Source organism: Rhamphochromis longiceps, linkage group LG7, assembly GCF_057381845.1.
Source record: "Rhamphochromis longiceps isolate RC_006_pf linkage group LG7, R_longiceps_female_GT1.1, whole genome shotgun sequence".
NCBI classification, from domain to species: domain Eukaryota; kingdom Metazoa; phylum Chordata; class Actinopteri; order Cichliformes; family Cichlidae; genus Rhamphochromis; species Rhamphochromis longiceps.
Genome location: NC_140563.1, coordinates 60980602 through 61002409, shown reverse-complemented (window position 1 = coordinate 61002409; position 21808 = coordinate 60980602).

Here is a 21808-nt window from a genome sequence, read left to right as displayed (position 1 = left end):
TGAATGAACTTATGTTCATAACATTGTAGACATTAATGTGACATCACTACAGGACGCATATTCTAATAGCCAAAAGGAAAAAAATGAAGAAAATGATTTTGAGACTTAGAGAAGCAATAAACTTAAAAAAAAAAAAAAAAAGGTTTATACCACAGAGAGTTAAAAGGCCAATATGAGAGAGTATGAGAAAAAAGCTTAATGCCAGAATACAGATACAGAGCTGAAGATGAGCATTATCTGTCCCCTTTAATTTAAATAAACAGTAATCTGCTGTAAGGAAATACTCATTCATTCACTTAAATCAAAGGACCATAATGGAATTTAGCTGATATTGTGTCACCTCTCACACCTTTAGCATCGATGGAGAACTGAGCCTTACATGTATGAATTGCTCCCTTTAACTTTAGTAATTACACTTTACATTGTGATGACAACAGAAAAATAAAATTCCTATATTCAAATGTAGTATAAAATAATTACAATAAGAGGAATTACAATGTTTTCATGTTTAATGTTCTTGTACGTCGTCATGAGAACAATCTTGTCCATCATATTTCCTTGTTGCAATAGCTTTGGGGTGTTTATGAAACTATAATTAAGACACACAGACTTTTATTCAAATGTTTAAACTGAAAAACATGTTACAAAAAATATTACTTCATTCTGAATTTTATGCCAAAAAATAACTCTAAATGGTGGGACAGGGCCATATTTCCTACTGTGTAGCATCCACTCTTGATTAAATATGTGGGAGCTGAGGAACGCATTTGCCAGACTTTTGCGAGAGAAATGTTGTCCCATTCTTGTCTGATGTAAGATTCTAGCTGCTGAATCTTGGGTCTTATTTGTTGTGTTTTTATTTCAAGATACCCCAAAAGAAGACCCTTATGATGCCCGCCTGGTGGCTGGGCATTAGCCCATGGGTCCGGCCAGACTCTGTTGGCTTTATCACGGGGTGGCCTCCAGCTCGAACTGGAGCGGTTTGTAGCTCCAGAGTGTGAAGAGATAGGAATGGGAATCTAAACCTCCACATCTGCTGCCATGGTACTCGCCAAGAAAAAGGTGGAGTGCCCACAGCTTGTGTCTTTCGAGCCCCTATACCATTGGAGATGCAGACTTTTGAAATTTACAAAACTGTGCGCTGATAATAAGCTGCCTTGTCTCTATCTTCTTTTGTCCAGAGGGTGCAGCACCCATGTTTAAAAATAAAAAAATCATTGATTTTGACCACAGAACACTTTTCCACTTTGCCTCAGTCCATTTTAAATAAACTTTGGCCGCAAAGACTGCAGAGACTGGGTCACGTTCACATATGGCTTCTTTTGTGCCTGACAGAGCTTTAACCTACACTTGTGGATACCACAGAGAGCTGTGTTCACAGACAACGATTTCTGGAAGTGTTCCTGAGCAGATGCAGTGACGTGCCTGATTTTAATCCAGTGCCAAACTGATTGATTCAATTGATTAATATTGATTTCCAGCAGTGTCCCTCGTGCCCAGAGATTTCTGCAGATTCCTGGAACCCTTTGGTAATGAGATATTTAGTCTTTGTAATTTTTTCAGAAAATTGTTCTGATATTGTCATACAATCCGCTGATGCATATTTTTGCAGATTGGTGAACTTTTGCCCATCTTTACTTCTGGAAAACTCTGTTTTTCTGATGCTGATGTTACTGACCTGTTGCCCTTATCCTAATTAGAAAAATATTCATCCAGTTCTTTGTTTTTAGTATCACTTACTTTTCCAGCTTTTTGTTGGACCTGTCTCAACTTGTCCAAATTGCTCAAATATATTACATCAAACAGACTCACTTTAAGCACATGATATGCTTTTTATGTTTTATTGTAAATAAAATGTGGGTTTATGAGATTTGAAAATCATTGTATTTTCTATTTATTAATATTTTACAGTTCCAACAGCTTTGGAAATGGGTTTGTTTTTAATGTGGTTACATTGTTCAGGGGCAAGATTTAAGAAGTTCAGAATAGGTAAAGCAAACACTTCATGTCTTTTAGATATCTTGTCACAAACAACAGATGCATCAAAGCTTCCTGATGGTTTTTTGGTTGCAAAATTTGACCAACATGACAAAACTCATAGTATTTCCTGTAAATATACATATTTTTCATTTTATATAAGTACACTATACATCTTTTCCCTAAAGTGTAGCTTTTATTCTTATTCCATCCTCTTCCACTTATCTAATCAAGGTTGTTCTAAAAACCACAAAGCGGATCTGACTACTGATGGTGAGCTTTCCATCTGTCTGTGGACAGATTTTTATCAAAGTCATTGTGTCACAATTGAAAACTGTAGTCATGACATTTTATGGGTGTTTCTTTCAGGCAAATGTTGAAGATGAATATAGTTTGACAACAGATCACCATTTCATCTTATGTGATTCCATTAAATCTGTATTTAATTGTACATCTGTATAGTGACAATAAAGGCATTCCATTCTATTATATTTGCTTGAAATGGAAAGAGAATGCTTTGGTATATATGCAGCTTAGTTGGAAAGCATATACATCAGATACAACAGCACAAAGCTCAATCCCAATAAGCAATACATCCTTGCATTCACACCAATATGCATGCAAGAACGTTTAATTCCACCTGGGCAGAGGATTCAGATTGAAGTTAGAGGATTTTATTTACATCTGTCTGCAGATACATTTTGCATCACACCTTTTTCAGATGTAGTCTTGACACTTTGCTGTAGGTGTGGTCTGATGCTTTCACAAGACGATATCTAGATCATGTTTTGTTTATGAGATTGTGTTGAACCTGAGTTCTCTGTGCTCATCATGGATATTATTGTAAATTTAGAAGTTCTTATAAAAAAAGGTATCACTATTTAATAACCATCTGCAACCAGCAGCTGTTTCAGGGTTTGAGCCAAAGTAGAGGACCCAAAGGCAGACGCTGAGACAGAAAAGCAGTTTGCTGGATTTCTTTACAAAACTAGAATCTGAAAGGCAGAAGAGAGGTCGGAGAAGAGCAGGCAGGTGAGTTTCTTCACAGGTACAGTAAGTAATCCTTTCGAATGGGAATTTTTCACATAGAGTGTTTGATTTGGAAGTCGAGGGAAAGCTGGCCAGTACACCAGAGATGATCGCTCCTAGAGCTGTAATGATCTGGGGAGCCAATCCTTTTATGTGTACGAAGAGTTGGAGGGAGACTGGGGTACAGGCCCGCGATTCAACAGGAACAAATGAGTGAACACACCTCCTGCCGGTCTTCCCCAGGAAGGTGAGCCTGCCATACATGTCCACACTTAGACGAGGGACAGAGAAAGAGGTAAAGAAAGGAAAGGCACCCATGGGTGAGGCACTAAAAAGTATGACAAGCTGACCCAACTCAAGGGGCACTAACTCACATGGCCTGAAGCTTTTGACTGCGTCACACAGTCTGAAACAGATCAAACTTTCCAATATTTTTTAATGCTTTAATAACTTCCCAGCTTTTGTCCTAAAAACTGAGCCACATTAGGAGCAAGTGATGAGCAGAAAAGCTCCAGAGGAAGAGAAAAAGTGCACCTAGAGTTGATAACACTTTGTTGGCTGAGTTATTGCTATTTAAGGATGAAGCAAGGACAAAGTTTAGGAGAATAACACAGCTGGTGAACTTGACTTCCCAGCTTTTCATTTGCAAAGCAATTAGAGTCCATCCCTTTTACAGAAGAGCAGTTTGGGCTAATTTATCCATTAGAATAAAGGAAGGTTAAAAATACAGAAGGGCAAAACCGCGTCAAGCAGCTACTTCTGGTAAATATGACTCTTTTTGAAATTCATTTCCTTTGGTTGCACTGACTGCGGTGCTGCAGTTAAATTGAAACATTAGTGTATTAATGTGAGATTTCTCGAAGACTGAATTGCACATGAATGGTGAAGTGGCATTATTCTTTTAAAAAAAGATACAGGCTTGATTGGGACATGCAGAGAGTGAAGAGGAGAATCATCCCCCTTTAGAACAGCTTGATAGAAAGGATAGAGCTCAATTGATTAAAGTCAATTAGAGAAAAGGTCAGGCCACAGCTGGGGCAGTAAGGCTACTGTCAGTGGGATTACTGCAGCGGAAACACACACACACACACACACACACACACACACACACACACACACACACACACACACACACACACACACACACACACACACACACACACACACACACACACATCCAACAGATACAAATGAACAGAGCTCCCACGTCTGTGACACACTTTTTCTTTCAAGCTGAGAAAACCAATGTTAACATACACACACTCACCTCCTGCTGTTTATCTGATTGCTGTTCTGAACACTGGATCAATCCTCCTCAGGTGTAATGAGGCTTGTGGACCGATTACTAGCCTGTAACATCATCTCCACTCACACGTATGTGCATGTCTATGTGTCTGTGGTTCTGCATGTCTTGAATTATGTGTAGGCACTGATTTGATTTCTCAAGGTCGCACACATACATACAGACTGGACATTTTTCTTTTTCATAACAAAGTGTCTTTCTTTAAACATCACTTGCTCATTTTCTTCCTAGCCCCGCTTCCCCCTCCAGTTTTTTTGCTTTCTTCTCTCCTTTCCTCCTCCTCCTCTCTCCCTTGCCAATTATTAATATTAGTAGGCAACTCTTTCTGTTCTGCTCCCCCCACATACCCTCCTTCTTGCATATATCTTCAGAATGTTTCCTTTAAGTCCTTATATCTCAGAAGAATCTCTTTTTCTTCTCTCCTTGTTCACTATACTACCTTCACCTGTTTGCCTATTATCTGTTTAATTCGAAGTGACACATTGTTTCCTAAGCAAAAAGTAGTATGGAAGCTGTTCTGCCTGGCATATGTATAGCTGATACCCTCTGATTAGTTTTGTTTCTTACCTTACTCTACTCTACACTGCATTTTTTCATCACTTGCAAGGCATAGTAAGAATAAGAAAAAGAAGAGGCAGACTTTCTGAAGAGCGGTCTCTTTAACTTATTGATGTGTAAACCTGAAAGCAGGCCGGTACTTAATATCATGTACTCGAATCTGAAAGCAGAAATCTTTGCCAAATTCTATAAATAATACCCTCACAATTAAATATAGTCAGAGGTTTTGGTGATTAAGCCTGAAACAAGGTTGTATATGAACTTGATGGGCAACCAGTTTTGACAGGGGAGTATACGACTCAAGTAACCTTGCTATTCTATTTTTTTAAAGAAAGAAATTAAATTTGATTAATAAACCTATACACAAATGTGGCCACTGTTATAGTGCAAAATTATGCATCTTTGATTGCAATGGCAAAGTAGGAGACAAACAGGGGCGACATTATCTCTAGCTGTAGAAGTGGCTCAGAAAACTCATCAAACGCTGTGACTGCACAATATCTCATTTTGGTGTTTTCAGATGAGTTCATGCTACAGTACACTGTACATATTGCATCTATACGGGAGTTGCTTGGCCATGGAAAGTTATGCCATGAAGCTCCTGGCTCACAATTTTTGTGCTGATGTTAATGCCACAGGAGGTTTGGAACTCAGGGACAATTAAGTTAACAGAGCTTTCGACAGACAATTTAACACTTGCTTTCTTTTCACTACAGTCACTACAGTTGCTCGTTAACACAAATAAGCTGCTCATTTAGATGCCATTGTTGCACCCCTGAAAACAGGAAAAAGAATCACGAGTGATTTTGACTTGCTTCTCTCATGCAGTCATTTATTGCAATGAAAATTAACATAAATATGTCACATTCTGTGCTGCTCAATGTCACAGAGTGGAAGGAAAAGCTAAATAATAAACCACAATACTAAAGTGCTTACTATACATATATCGGAACATGTTTCCTCACCAAATGGATAATAATAGCCACGTTTCTAGCTCCTGCTGTTAGTTTAATGGACAGGCTCAAAACTGTTGTTTCTATGTGCACAAAACAACTGTAATAATGCTTCTAAAGCTTACAAAACAATGAAGGGTTACCTATTAAATATCTTAATGATGGACAAACACTTTTACCTGAAAACAGGGGGAAAAGAATCAAAAGAATGATTTTGACTTGCTTCTCTCATGCAGTCGTTTATTGCAATGAGGAGAGCGCGCGAAAGGCCCCTAGTGGAGAATAGAGACACTACTAATTGATCCCAGAAAAGGCTCACTAGCCAATCAGTGATGTATAGATCGCAGTTCTCTTAAATAAACTGAAAACCCTTAATATAAAATGAAAAATAGTAACCTCTTAAACATTTTCTTACCATATTTACATTATTTTTGTCCTTATATCAACTAAGATGAATTAGTATTAACTGAACCCTTTTATATTTAGAAATCCTTCACCCTGTCACACCATAAGCTCTGTTCTTTGGCATTTTTTAATTGTGTTAGTAAGAGGCTTTCTGTCACTCCCAGCTGGCCATTTTTCAACAGGCAGGGTTTCCAGTGGGAAGGTGCATGTTGTAACACAAACTAGGATCCGAAACCTAAACAGGTAGTTATGGTATTTCACATTATTAATAACGGAAAGTTCAAGAAAGGCATCTGTCAGTTAGAGAATCATGGTTTTCTGTTCAGAGAATTATGGTTTATGATTGCAGCTGTTTTTGCACCAGGTTTTACAGGTTGACAGTTACTCTTGAAAGCTGCAATTTATAAACACCAGTTAAAATTGTTATTAAAGCTGCAAGCAGTGTTATGAGGGCCCTCGCACCCTGTCGCATTGAGCCACACATCCTGAGGAGGAGTTTGTAAAAGTACGAGGCCTGAAAAGAGGGGAAAATGTCGCCAAAATCACTTCCTGTTGGATTTGGGATATTGCTCCAAGAGACTTTTTTGTACATCTTGCTAACTTAGATAAGCTTACCAGGTTTCAGACTGATAGATGAAAAACAGAGCAGGAGCTGATGTTTTGAAATTTTGTATTGGGCGCTGTGGAGCCATTTTGCAATATTCCATGAAAATGATCACATAACAAGAAAGCCTTCATCACATTGGAGGTGTGGGCAAAATTTCGAGAGTTTTTACACTTTCCAAGCGCCTCAACAGCGACTTCATCTTTCATGGTGAACTGCTTTGCCACCAGGTGGCAAACGGGTGCGCCGTTCAGTTTAAACTCACAATTTTCTCACTGAAGCATCATGGGGGACTGATTTTAATATTCACCACTTTTGAGGTGGACCTGATAACCCTGTGAAAATCAATATATCAAAGTGAAAGACATGACATTTCCTGTTCCCTCTAGGTGGCGCTCAGCATATTCCTGACAATGGGCATATCAATCTGTTCAGGGCGGGTCTGTCATCATGTCTGTAAAGTTTGGTAGTGATCAGACTGGATTTCTTTGAGTTACACTAATTTGTTTCTTCATGGAAAGACATCAATGTTTGCCATGCTGCTGGGGTAACATGGTTTCACAAAAACTCACACTTTTCACTGTAACCCAAGACCAACTCCTCAGGGCTTTCCTGGAGAAATTTGAGGCTGCAGACATCACCCATCACTATACTCTACCCCAAAGTGTAAAACATGACAGCTCCTGTTCCCACTAGGTGGCGCTGTCACTGATGTCAAATATGGCAGTTGAAATATGTTCAGTGGTGGAGCCTTATGATATGTGTCCACTTTGGTCCAGATCGGACAATGTATGACAGAATGAGAGGCAATAAGTTTTTCATAGCGAATCATCAAAATTCGCCACAGCACCACGGCCACACCATATCCCGAAAACTCAAAAGCTCTGCGGTTTAATATGGCCCAGCTGTGTAGTTGACACTGACAAAATATGAAGCTTATACGATCAAATCCCAAGGAGAAGTTCCAGGTTCAAAAAATCAGGGCCAAAATGCCACCTTCACTTCAAAATGGCGACTTCCTGTTGGGTTTGCGTCGGTGGGCGCACTGACAGAGGGGAGGCTGCCGAACACTGGCGCCACCAGTCCCTCTGACCACCACCAGTAGGCAACGGGTGAAGTGTCTTGCCCAAGGACACAACAACCGAGACTGTCCCAGCCGGGACTCAAACCGGTAACTTTCCGATTACAAGACGAACTGCCAACTCTTAAGCCACAATCGCCCCCTACTAGTTCTTATGTAGCGCTTTTATACTCTACCTGAATACTCAACACACTGGGTTTGAGTAAAAATTGTGTTAGCTATCAATGGTAGAGCAGAGCAGTTGAAACAGAAGAGAAACGTTTGTTTGGCCTGCACTGCAAACATTTTCAAACTTTAACTTTGAACTTGGGGATCACACAAAACTTTACAAACCCACAGGTCCACAGGCTGCACTTTGAGTTCTCTTGGCTTTTTATTTTATTTTTAATTTTTTTTTTTAAAGAATCAAAACATAAAGGTCCCAAGCCTTCAGAAAGAACATAAAAAATAAACTGGAAAACTCATTCCCTTTTACAGCCATAATCCAAAGCAACAACCTGTAACATGAAGCACATGTGGCTACTGTATAATGCATATGTGAAGTGTACATGCTGACCATGACTTCTTGTTTTTAACTTTTGTTACCAAAACGTTTTGTCAGCACTTTTGTGGACAATAAAGTTTTGTCATTATGCAAATCAGCCACAGTCTACAGAGTGGTTTCTCCAAGCTATTAAGAAATTCAACCATTAATGTCTGGATAATTATTAGATATGTCATGTACCCTAATAGACCTTAGTGTAATTAAATAGCCTAATTCCACTACCAGAAATTTATCATATCTATAAATACAGTCCTGTGAAAAAACGATTTTAACAAGACTCTACGCAGTCCTGTGGAAAAAATGAGTACATCCAATGATTCTGCTCCTAGAACCACCTTTAGAAAAAAAGATGATGATGAAGTCATAATTTTCTCTGTGACTTTATCAGTCTCTCACATTGGTGTGGAGGAATTTTGACCCAGTCTTCTTTATAGCGTATGTTCACCTCATTGAGATTTGCACGCACTAATTTATGCACTCACTGCAGACTTTCAGTCAGATTCAGGTCTGGACTTTGACTGGCTGCAACACCATTATGTTCTTTTATTTTCAGCTATTCTGCTGTAGATATGCTGCTGTGCTTGTTGTCATTGTCCTGTTGAATGAACTATGCTTTAGCTGTTAGACAGATGGACTTGCATTTGACTCCATACTTTGGTATACAGAGGGGTTCCTGGTGGGCTGAGTGAGTGTGAGGTGGCCAGGTCCCGTGGCAAAGCAAGCCCAAGCCCACTATCGTGCTCGAAAGCTGATATGAGGTGTTTGTGCTAATATACTATGGGTTGTTTTCATTGCCAAACATGGTATTGTGCACTATTATTTATCTAAAAGACATTGTTCCATAGGTCTTTTGTCAAGGGGACCTGGAGGCTTGTACAGAAACTCAACCCAAGTGCAGAACTGACTGCGACGACAATAGAGGAAGTTTTAAACACTTTAACTTAGAGACACTCTTAATATAAGTACTTGGCAAGGAGACGTGAGAACTTGAATATATACAACATACAACTAAGCTGGGCGAGGGGTATGGGTCCAGGGGGAGTTAACAAGAATGAATGAGTTGTGCCTGAGGTGGCACTGAGCAGAGAGGACAGAGAGGGGTTAGGAAGTTCCAAAGGATTCTCTCAGGTGTGTCTTAACTGAAGGAGTGGCTTACATTGCAGGTGGAGTAGGAGTAGCTCTGAGGGGAGAAGGCGTAGCTCCGGGTGAGCTGAACAGTGACCTGGGTTCCAGAGATTCCAAAAGGTGGCAGGACGGCAGGCAGGTGTAAGCTGGAAGCTTTCCAAAGGATGAGGATGAGCTGTGACGGGTCCCGAAAACTGCAGCACAAAGAAAAACAGGTACGTACGTGAATCTGAGACAGTAGCCAAAAGTGAAGGAGCCTGTTACCAACATAGGTTAGTTGACGAACTGATGGTGAGAAGGCGTCAGTGTGGGTTTTAAATCTCTGAGTCTGATTGCTTCAGTTCAGCTCCAAGTGGTTGTACAGTTGAGGGAATGATAGCCCTGCCCATGGGTGAATAAAGGTGAACCTGGAACCCACTGGAAAATTCCAACAGCTCACCTGGACTGTGACATCTTGTTGTTTGCGTAGAAGCATATTTGGTTTGGTTTTCTCTTGCAAATCCGTCCAAACAATCTTTTCTTTTTTTCTAATTATTCTTTACTTTAACATTTAACATGCTATCTGAGCTGAGCATTTAGAAAGGGGTTGGGGTGAATTGGCTGGAAAGATTGAATTAACCCACACCTGAAAGCTCCAGACCAGTAAATTGAAAAATATCTCCCGTTGTTGAGGTGCTCCTACTTGCTGATGATCACTTAATCAAGTGCACTTGATTAGACGCAACTGGCTGCATTTTTAATCTCTTAATTCCTGTTGAAGCTGTAATAGAGTCCTGTGAAAATCATTTTCCCACAACTGTGTAACGCTCAACAAGTCTTACAAACTAATATAGGCATAGTAGTGAGTGAGTAAGATACTCATTATATATAGCGTCTTATTAATTATTATTAATCAAATCAGAACAAGAGGGTTCACAATGGCAGGATGGGGAAGTTTACTTATTTTCAATATGTTGTTCTGTTTTTCAAGCCCCAGTGTGTTTATTGCTAACAACCCAAGTATGGTAAGTATACTTCAGGCTGAAACTCTTGAATCACATTCCTAAAATAAATATACAGAAAAATATAGATTTTTATAGATAGTTTCCTTGTAAAGCAAGCCCCCATCTTAAGAGGCTGGACTCCTACATCTTGAGGATTTTCTTCAACTCGAGTGCATCACCAATTCATAAAATAATCAAAACACAAAACAGAACAAAGACGCATTGCAGTTTATCACATACAACACAACAGTCTGAGAGCACTTTTACATTCTTTTGTACTCTTACAATTAAACGCTATTATAGCACAGCACGCTGCGGCTCAGCATTGGCTCTCATTATGTGGATGTAATCATGAATTTCACAGCTATGTTGTAAATGCGAATGAGTGCTGCAGCAGCGTTCAAAATATTTGCACCTCAAGGTCAAACTGAATAAATTACGAACTTTGACACAGACTTCTACCCACAGTTTTCTGAACACAACCCTGAGAGGAACTTTTTCTATAATTGAGGCCACTGGAGCTGAAGGTGTGCTGCTCACTCTCTGTTTGAAACAGGAAACTGTAAGAATTAAAACAACCTTTGAATCACAGTGCTGAGTATGAATCACTAAAGTCCCACCCTACGCTTTCTATAAGTACGCATGCAGCTGTGCGTGAGCATCCCAGACCGTTCGAGTGTTTGCGCTTACATGTGTTTATGCACTTAGTGTGTAAATTGCAGGAGCTCCGGAACCGCATAACTCCATAAACTGATGCTGCGTCCCTGTTTACTGTGGAATCCGGCAGTGATGAAATATTCATCTGCAAAAAAAAAGAAGAAGAAGAAGAAAAAAAATCCACATAACTGGGAGCAACTCCTGCATAACATACATATATCTGATATGCACATGCTCAAATGCCTGTGAGAGGATAGTAAGTATAGTGAGATGATAAATGAGAACTGGTCAACTTAGTATAGTAACAACATGACCTGCTTTTTCCATCAAAACTTTCCATTTACACCTTGAGGGAGCCTGAGAACAAAGTCTCTCTCTCTTGAATCACACACACACATATATATATATGTGTATATATATATGTATATATATGTATATATGCATATGCATATATTACTCAAATTAACATATGCAAAGATATTAATTTTATATTCAATAATATTTATTGATTAATTAAATCTAATATAGCTGTAATAAAGCTATGAATTACGTGTGACTTCTGCTTATTTGCATAGGAAAGAAATATGGTATTGAGGCATCAAAGACACCATTCACAGTTCAATCTCGGTTAAAGTGTCATTTAGTCATCTGGTAGCACAGTGAGCACAGAACACCTGAGCATTACAGAAAAGTCTTCAGCGCTTTGATTAAGCAGTGAGTAGTTATTTTACCAACTTCAAACTCACGACTACAAAACGCAGTGCTTCAAAGATGCATCTCCTTCCAAAAAATCCATCGCTGCACTGAGAGGAAGAATTACAATGAGTGTTTGGGAAAAAGCTGGAGAGGGAAGATACCGGTCTGAACTCAAATATAATCACCACCTTCCTGAAAAAGGTAAAAACAATCATTTTCTTTTATTTTCTCACATTAGCTCAGCAAGTGTAGTGCTGAGAAACAATATGAGACTAAAATCATGGTGTTCCTGCTGTATTTTAAGTACATTTTTTTAAAACTATGTACAATAAAACAGACATATAATGTGCCTGTATCTTTTTGCAGATTTCTAGATCAGGCATTGTGTGTGCAGAGGTGTAGCTGCAGCTGTTTATATGCATTAGTGCAACTTCGGTGCCTGTTTTTATGCAAAAGCAGATCTTTTAAAGAACATATCTTGAAAATAATAAAATGTCTTGACTTGTGTTCCTCTCAGGTTTCTACATTTTCTGTCCAACTCTGTATTTGAACTCTTTTATCTCACCTCATTTTCTTTCTTTCTTTCCTCCCAACTGCTGCTGCATTTAAATGGGAGGATAGATTCACCAGGTTTATGCCAATGCTGATGATTACAAAACACCCACATTACGCCCATGCGGTACCAGCTTAGACTTTGATCTGAGCCTTCACCCTATTTCAGAAAAACAGGACCTCTAGTCTTGTTTTTGCCAAAGCATCTTTCATATTACACATTTCAAGTTTTCTTTTAAGTGTTCAGTCAACTGAATCCAACAGGAAAAAACACTCTCCCTCACACACTCAATTTATCAGCTTAAAATTAAAGGCCCCACTCTTTTCCCATATTTTCAGTTCACCAACTTGTCCTTAACCCCCAGTCCCTTTGTAGTGAATTAATTAAGTCTTTAGAGGTAATCAAATGAGGAATGAAAAAATCTTTATATTCAAAATTCTATTTCTGAAAATGTGACTTATAATCGCATGTGTGTTAATCAATGACTTACGTATGTTCAGTGTTGGGGAGTAACGGAATACATGTACCGCCGTTACGTATTTAAAATACAAAATATGAGTAACTGTATTCCGTTACAGTTACCGTTTAAAAAGGTGGTATTCAGAATACAGTTACTTTGTTGAAATAAATGGATTACACTGCGGTACTTTCCTGTTTCATATTGTCGCGGGTCAGGACTGTTTGGGTTTTGTTTGACAGCTACGTTCTGTTGTTCCAGGCGGCAGCGTTACGGTTGCCATGGTTCGTTGTTGTTGTTGTGCTAAGCTAACAGGCAGAATGCTACAAGCATAGCTCTAAAGAATGTAGTATCATGGGCAGTGTAGTCCGTGTTGCAGGGAGAATGGACTGCCATACACGTTATGAGTCTGTGAGCGCGAGGAGGGAGAAAAAGGGGAGTGGAAAGGTACGAGTTGTCATTGAGGACAAACGGGAGCTGGAAGCATGTAAATATAATAATAACCACTTCAGCCAAGAAGAGTGCCTGACGAGCCCAGTTGTAAGTAAGCTATTAAGACTCGACTGTACACCGTGTTCGTGTTTTCCTCCGAAAACAATAAGTTCCGTTGGAGCAGCCTTTCAACGCCCCTCTCTGTCTCTCACAAGAAAAGTTGACCCACACAACAAAGTAAAGCTATTTTTCGGCTAGGAGCCGACAGGGACCCCGCCGTATTAGCAGTGTTGGGAAGGTTACTTTTAAAATGTATTCCATTACAGAATACAGAATACATGCCCCAAAATGTATTCTGTAACGTATTCCGTTACGTTACTCAATGAGAGTAACGTATTCTGAATACTTTGGATTACTTAATATATTATCATGCTTTTTACAACTACGTGAATGTACTATTGCTGTGTGATTTATTACTGTTACTGAAGGTCCGCGACTCCGAACTGTAGTAAAGGGACCTCTGACTAATACGGCGGGGTCCCTGTCGGCTCGTAGCCGAAAAATAGCTTTACTTTGTTGTGTGGGTCAACTTTTCTTGCGAGAGACAGAGAGAGGCGTTGAAAGGCTGCTCCAACGGAACTTATTGTTTTCGGAGGAAAACACGAACACGGTGTACAGTCGAGTCTTAATAGCGTACTTACAACTGGGCTCCTCAGGCACTCTTCTTGGCTGCAGTGGTTATTATTATATTGACATGCTTCCAGCTCCCGTTTTTCCTCGATGACAACTCGTACCTTTCCACTCCCCTTTTTCTCCCTCCTCGCGCTCACAGACCCATAACGTGTATGGCAGTCCATTCTCCCTGCAACACGGACTACACTGCCCATGATGCTACATTCTTTAGAGCTATGCTTGTAGCATTCTGCCTGTTAGCTTAGCACAACAACAACAACAACGAAAAGGCGCTCTCTCACCCAGGAAACACACAGTCGCAGAGAGAGAGAGAGCGTCGCCCTGTAACCATGGCAACCGTAACGCTGCCACCTGGAACAACAGAAGGTAGCTGTCAAACAAAACCCAAACAGTCCTGACCCGCGACAAAATGAAACAGGAAAGTACCGCCGTGTAATCCATTTATTTCAACAGAGTAACTGTATTCTGAATACCACCTTTTTAAACGGTAACTGTAACGGAATACAGTTACTCATATTTTGTATTTTAAATACGTAACGGCGGTACATGTATTCCGTTACTCCCCAACACTGCGTATTAGTCAGAGGTCCCTTTACTACAGTTCGGAGTCACGGACCTTCAGTAATAGTAATAAATCACACAGCAATAGTACATTCACGTTGTTGTAAAAAGCAACGTGAATGTCTTCAGCTCTCAGCGAAGGCGGTCGCACTTTTCTCCTCTCCTCCTCACCCTTATCTTCCCTGCTTAGCCTCTATGTCCTTGTCTTGTCTCGTGTGCATTACTTTCCCTGGAACAGCCTCCCACTGTCGTTCTCTAAAACCTAAAAGAGAATTATGGATTTGATCAACTGGTCTCTGAATGCTATTGACACCCTTTTCTCAACGAGAAGTCTGGGCTCGGGAGAGCCTGAGTGCCCTGGAGGGACTTTCCCTGCCGTATACACGATGGACGGGTGGCAGAACTGGAGGATCATGTGCCTGGCGGGACTGTCGATCGAGGACGCTGAAGATATCTATCTATTCGGAACCGTGATAACAGGGTTCATGCTGATCGGAGTTGGCTTAGCCCTGGTTTATCGGAGAAATAAGAGAGCGGAACCGGCTGTTCAAACCCCCCCAAGGCTGCCCGCTGGAATCGCAATGGAACGAGGCGCAACCTCTCACAACGAACGTAATATGGTCAACACCTTGGAGACGCTTACAGCTGCTGTGAATGCTCAAAACAACACCATTGAGTGTATGGGGGGATACATCAGACAGAGGCCTGCTCAAAATGAGACCCTTGAGCGACAGTTGGAAGACATCGCGGAACGGATCACTGCAGTTGTGAGGTCTCAGAATCAAAAGAATGACAACACCATGGAACAGAAGTTTGATACCATCATGGGGAGGCTCGCGGCTCTCCAACGGGAGATTGAGAGACCAGTGTCAGAGTGTTAAAGAGCAGCCTGAAAATTCTCCTGGGCTGCTCGCATGGAAATTAACAAAATCAACATGAACATTGCGGATCCCCATCACGGCGCCAGCTGCAGGCCCAAGGCTGGAGCCGAACAATCACTCCCTGATAACGACTGTGTTACGGCTATTCTTCCCATCCCATGCAAGGACACCTGGATTGGCTGGAGGACTGTTTACTTAGCCTGATAGGCCGAAGGACACTGTCTCAGCTGAACTATGGACACGCATAGCAACCTGCATGTGACGAATAAAGCTTTGATTGATTGATTGATAATATATTAAGTAATCCAAAGTATTCAGAATACGTTACTGTCATTGAGTAACGTAACGGAATATGTTACAGAATACATTTTGGGGCATGTATTCTGTATTCTGTAATGGAATACATTTTAAAAGTAACCTTCCCAACACTGCGTATGTTATTCAATTTAATTCACTCTTATTAATAAAAAAGTTATCTAAAGGCACTTCATGCTATACGCTCTACAATATTTGAAGGAGAATTCTAATGACCTGACGATCCCCAGTGAGAAAGCACTGTGGGAAGGAAAAAACTCCGTTCTTAACAGGACCATGTCAACTCTGGAGGAGCCAGGCAAACAGAGGGTGCGGCTGTGAGAGGAAAGACAAGACAGAAGAACCCTCCTGGTAACACTCCTGGGCAGTTATTTTAGATATTTCTCTCAATTACATTTAATTTCAGAGGGTGCCGGGACATAAAACCTGCATACCAAAAACACGAAAAAGTTTCCTCAAGTTCAAAAGCCTTTATGTTTCACCTGTATGTTATACTTCTTTCACTTTCTTTGCCTTTACTGATTCTTTCACAGAGCCAAGTCTCTTGGTTATAATGCTTCTGATATGAGCTCAGAGACCCTGCTGGAATAGGATCACGCCCATGAACTGCATGCTAAAGATGGATGTAGTCACCGTGACGACCGAGCTGAGCTTTTTTACTATTTTCATCTTGGTGTTTTGAAACTGGACGTAAAGGGGGAGGCTAGACTCGACTGAACAAACAAGGAATACTACATGTGACTTGTCAACATAAACATTGAGACATAAACTCAGCAACTACATACTGAGTTACCCCCTGGGGGATATTAGAAAGGATGCTGGTTTGAGGGACTTGTGCACAAGACTGGTGAAAATAGAAGAATATGGTTTATCTAAAAACTGAAATGGTTTCTTTAGCTTCATTCTTTGTCAGTTTGGCTCGAGGAGGCAGTTGCTCATGTTTTCTGAGAATACAAAGTCTACAAGACAGTGAGCCAAGTAATTTACTCCCAACAAATACCACCTATGTTATAGTAAACCAAAATGAATAGAAATATTTAAACAAGGAAAGGTGAACAAGGTACAATCAGTTTAAGCAACACTAATGTGACTGGTAATAATTATAATATTAATCAAGGTAAGAACTTTATTTAATAAATATATATAAGAAATATCTATTGTTAGGACTGATAGTAACTAGCTGGGAAAACTATTTTGAAAAACTACTTGGCGGGTAATGAGATAATAATACACCTGTCTATCACTGTCGAACACAGCTGACTTCAATCAATCAAAATAAGAAACCGCAGGGCCTAGAGAGGGCTCCTCTCTCGCCTGCCTGCATTCCTGGGTATTTGGTGTGGCTGTCTGTTTTACGTGTCACTTGAACTTTCCCACGCTGTCAGAATGAATTCTTTAACTTTTCTAACCAGGGGTTAAAGTGGGATTTGGTAGGTGGTGGAACAAGAAGTCTCCATGTAGTGGTGCAGCAGAAGGAAATGACTCACTTGGAAAAAGGTCAAATAATATGTTTTGTGAGCTCCAATAAATTTGTTTTCTTTCTGTGCAGGCTGCGATCAGCTGACCTGCACCGCTGCTGGCTCTGAGGTTTTCTGCTGTTTGTGAATTCAGCCAGCTTTATTGTACAATATATAAGCGCATGTAGCACGGCTGCTTTAAAAACCCCTTGACAGTAAAAAGCCAGCATAAAGGTAGAATCTGAAAAGTGTTGCTGAAGATTGATGACTGCTATCCTTTTAGAAACAAGTCCTGTCCATATTAATCTGGATTTCAATGGTCAATGGGAAATGAAAACTGCTTGTACAGAAAATTCAGTCAAATCTGATAAAAATCACTTCAAAGTTTGTAGACTTTGCCCAAAAATGAAGTTTTACACGTTTTTTTCTCTTGAAAGTTACACTCCTATTCCCATTCTTCCTGTTTCAAAGTTTTCTCATAAATTTTACTTGAGAATTCTTTCAGTGTCGTCTTCCCCTCTAATGTTTCTGAACCTAAGTCTGCCCTGCACCAGACCAAAACAATACACTACTTTAATCTGAACAATAATACTACTAACAACCCACATTGACCTGCACTTAATCTCCTGCATAATCTTTAAATAACATAAAATTATCATTTAACTTATCATAAACACTTTTTTACACTCACACAGAGGTCTGCGGGTGGTTTGTGGGGCACTCTGGCTGCGTCCCAGTTCATGTGGATGTGTGTCTTTAAGTGTCTGTGTGTCATTGGTGGCTGTGTGAGTAGGTGGGTATGTGTGTGCGTGCGAGGCTGGGGCTGGGTCTGTGGCTTGCTGAGTCTTGGCTTCTGTGGAACATGGTCATGAAGGGAGGAGTTTACCCTCCCACTGTGGGGTACTGGGCTGTTCTTGGGCGCCTGAAGCCCTGGGATCCTGATCTCAGCTCACAACAGGGTGGTCGTCCTGTAGCGGGGTTCCTAATCCTCTGGGACTCCCATCCGTTAGCTGTAGGCACCTCATCTAGGACCTCTCTCCTTCTCCTGCTGGAATGGGCACACAGATATCGCTGAGATGTGTGGCCTTAGGTCTTCAGTACTCTTTGGGGTCTGCAGATGGCCCAGTCTTCCTGGATCCATCTCTGACTGCCTGTGGCTCCTGGCAAATCTTATTGCTGCTTCCCACTCTCATTTTCAAGTAAAACTTGTGACAAAGAAACACACAGTCAACACTCTCACTCTCTTACACACACACACACACACACACACACACACACACACACACACACACACACACACACACACACACACACACACACACCACAAGAAGAGGGGTTAATGCGTTTTCCTCTTATGTAGAGGTAGTTGCATGCCATCTGCAAGAACACATGGCAAGGATAAGACAGACAAAAAGGGTTTGTGCAGGTTTAACTGTCTCAGTGTCATCAGCTGGCAGGAGTGTCAGACAGTATTTTGTATTAAACTGACTACCAGATTTACTAAGTCATACTAAGTCAAGGGCTTTAACCTTTGCTTATAACATACTGCTGTTGTATAACACTGATGCAAAAATTAAAAAATGTATAAACTTGACATTTATCTTGTGCTTTTGTATCTTACTCAGCCCTTTATCTGTACATCTAAATTTGCAGCCCACTTAGAATCACTGGTTAACCTAGCACCTGTCTCTAGGTGCTAGGTTAACCACTGATCAAGTACAGGTTATCAGAAAAAGGTCAAATGAAGATTTCAGGAAGCTTTTATGTCCAAAGTGCAATATCAGTCTCCTGATACGGCATCTTAAATTCGAGAAGAAACTGCAAGAATGTACTTTTTCCTGCTTTTTGGCTCTTGAAAAGGTCTGCAGAGTTGCACGGAGGTCCAATAATTAGCCCTAAGCAATACATTCATGTATATTGTACCTGGCACTTATTGTACTATTCTTTAAAATCGTGCACAGAGCATGAATCTCGCTGCTGCACAATGTGAAACATTTGTCTTTCCTTGTTTTAATTGACAAGCAGGCAGGGATGATCAAAGTTCAGTTAATATATGGAACAAAAAGGCCTATTCAAACAACACTTTCTATAAAATCAAATATCTGTGGTACATCATGATGTTTGTCTTTGGCTCATTTTATGTAAACCCTAACATGAGGTCAGAAGGCAACTTGCCAAGTGCAGGACAACATTCATTTCTCACTACATTCACAAATATTTTAGGAGGCCCAGAGGATAAAACTGTCCATGCGGTGGTTTTACATGAACTTGTGGACTGGAGTCAGTGTGCAAATGTCCTGAATCATATTTCACATAATGGCCAGCGTGTGCAAAAATAGTCTTCCTGGAACCTAGAAGTTATTTTCAAGAAAATGGAACACCATATTTGAGCTTCGGTGCTCTGCTGTCACAAAAAGTAGCACATTCTTTTTCAACTGCAGCTATTCTAACTCTTGTCAAGCACAAGATTTGAATTGGCTTGTTTTACCTAACTTTAAACACATTTTTATTGTACTTTTTATATTTTACATTTATATTTATTATTTATCTTGCACCAAGGGAGTGGCACTCCAATTTCGTTGTACTCTGTACAATGACAATAAAGGCTATTCTATTCTATTCTGTTCTATTCTATTCAGCCAGAAGTGGCTGACATCACATAAGTGACATTGTTTAGGAGAATAAATGATGAATTGTGGCTGTAACCAAAATGTGTATCAAATCCCCGCCAACTGCAGCAGAGCCACCCCAAATAAAACTCTGCTGTTGAATGCGCTGGCTGCTCTGGTGACAGGAAATGAAGCATCAACATTTAAAAGTGAACTTCAATCTGACTGCCATACAGCAGAGAGCAGCACTTTGTCCAGAAAAAGCTGCCCTCAGCAATGTGACAGCTTTTTCAACTTCATTACTTTGCATTGCATCATGGGATGGCGCTGTGCTTCTTATTGATGTCACCTTAAAGGACTTCTGGGTATCGAAGTTCAAAATGTTCATACTTGCAGACATTTGGAGCGACAAACTTGCTGAGTATCCTGGCAGTGCTTTGATCTAGAGTTACAAAATGTCAGAGAAAAGCAAAAAATAAGAGCTAATAACCTGTGCGTGATCTGCGTTATTATTTGCATTGCAATAGTTCCACAACCATGACACCTTAGAATTCCTCAACAAATGAATTATTTCGATTGTCTTTCTTTTTTTAGCTGTCTCAGAGAAAATAAAGATATGTCCCAAAATGTCAAAGTATTTATTTTATGTAGGGTTTTTTTCTTTTACTTTAACATAATGTGTGTGAGGTTGTTTATTACATAAAGCACAAAGCAGATTCAGTGCAATTAATCAGAATGTTTCTCTTTCATGTTGTCATATTGTTGTCCTAATTTATTCACAGCATAAAAAGATGATGATGCGAAGGAGCATAATTCTTTTAAGAAGGGATTTAAATAGTATTGTGTTTATTCAGATGCAGTCAGTTCTTCCTCATCTGTTGCCATCTCCCCGTGTCCCAGGCATCCTTTTCTGTCACACCAGCCCTCTGCCCGTTCTCCTACACTACATCAATTATTCTTCTCTGAGGTCTTCCTCTTTTCCTCCTGCCTGGCGGCTCCATCTTCCCAACATCTTTTGTCCAACATATTCACTGTTCCTCCTCTGCACATGTGAAAACCTTCTCAGGCTTGCCTCTCTAACCTTGGCTCCAAGTAGCTCAACCTGAGCTGTGCCTCTCATTTAATCATGTCCTTCATGGTCACTCCCAGTGAAAATCTTAAAATCTTGAACTCTGCCACCTCCAGCTCTGGTGCCACCATTTCTTCTACATCATTTGGTCTCACTAGTACTTTGCAAACCTTCCCTTTCACTCTTGCTGCTATTCTTCTGTCACAAATCACAGCTGACATTCATCTACTCCTCTCTGCTCGCACTCTCTTCTTCCAGGTATTTAAACTTCAGTATCTCTTCTCCTTACAGCTTCTCTGTTAAACTCATCTCCCTCGTCCTCACACACATCTATTCTGTCTTGCCTCTGCTAACTTTCTTTGCTCTTTTCCCTAGTGCATACCTCCAACCTTCCAGGCACTGTCATCTGCAAACGTTACTTGCGGTAATGAAACGAAAATCCTCCTTTGTACCAAAGTACAAAGTGCATGTCCTCATTCATCTCCAGACAAAACATTGAGCTAGATTTGAGGCCTTGACTGATTATTGTGCCACAGTTTTTCAGTTTTCAATGCCAGTTTTATTTATATACATAATCACAACAGTTCCTGCTAGGCACTTTATATTGTCAAAAATAAATAAAAATACAATACAAAAAAGAGAAGACAAAGAAAACCCCAACAGTCGGATGTCCCTCTATGAGCAAGTGCTTTGGTGACAGGGGGAAGGAAAATCTTCCTTTTAACAGGATGAACCAGCAGAACCAGGCTCAGGGAGGGGCGGCCAGTAAGCCAGAAGGGTGAGGGGAGGAAGAGAAGCAGCAATTATTAATAATAACTAATGGTTAATTCTGTGGTGTAAACACATCTAAAGTGAAAAAAAGGTGA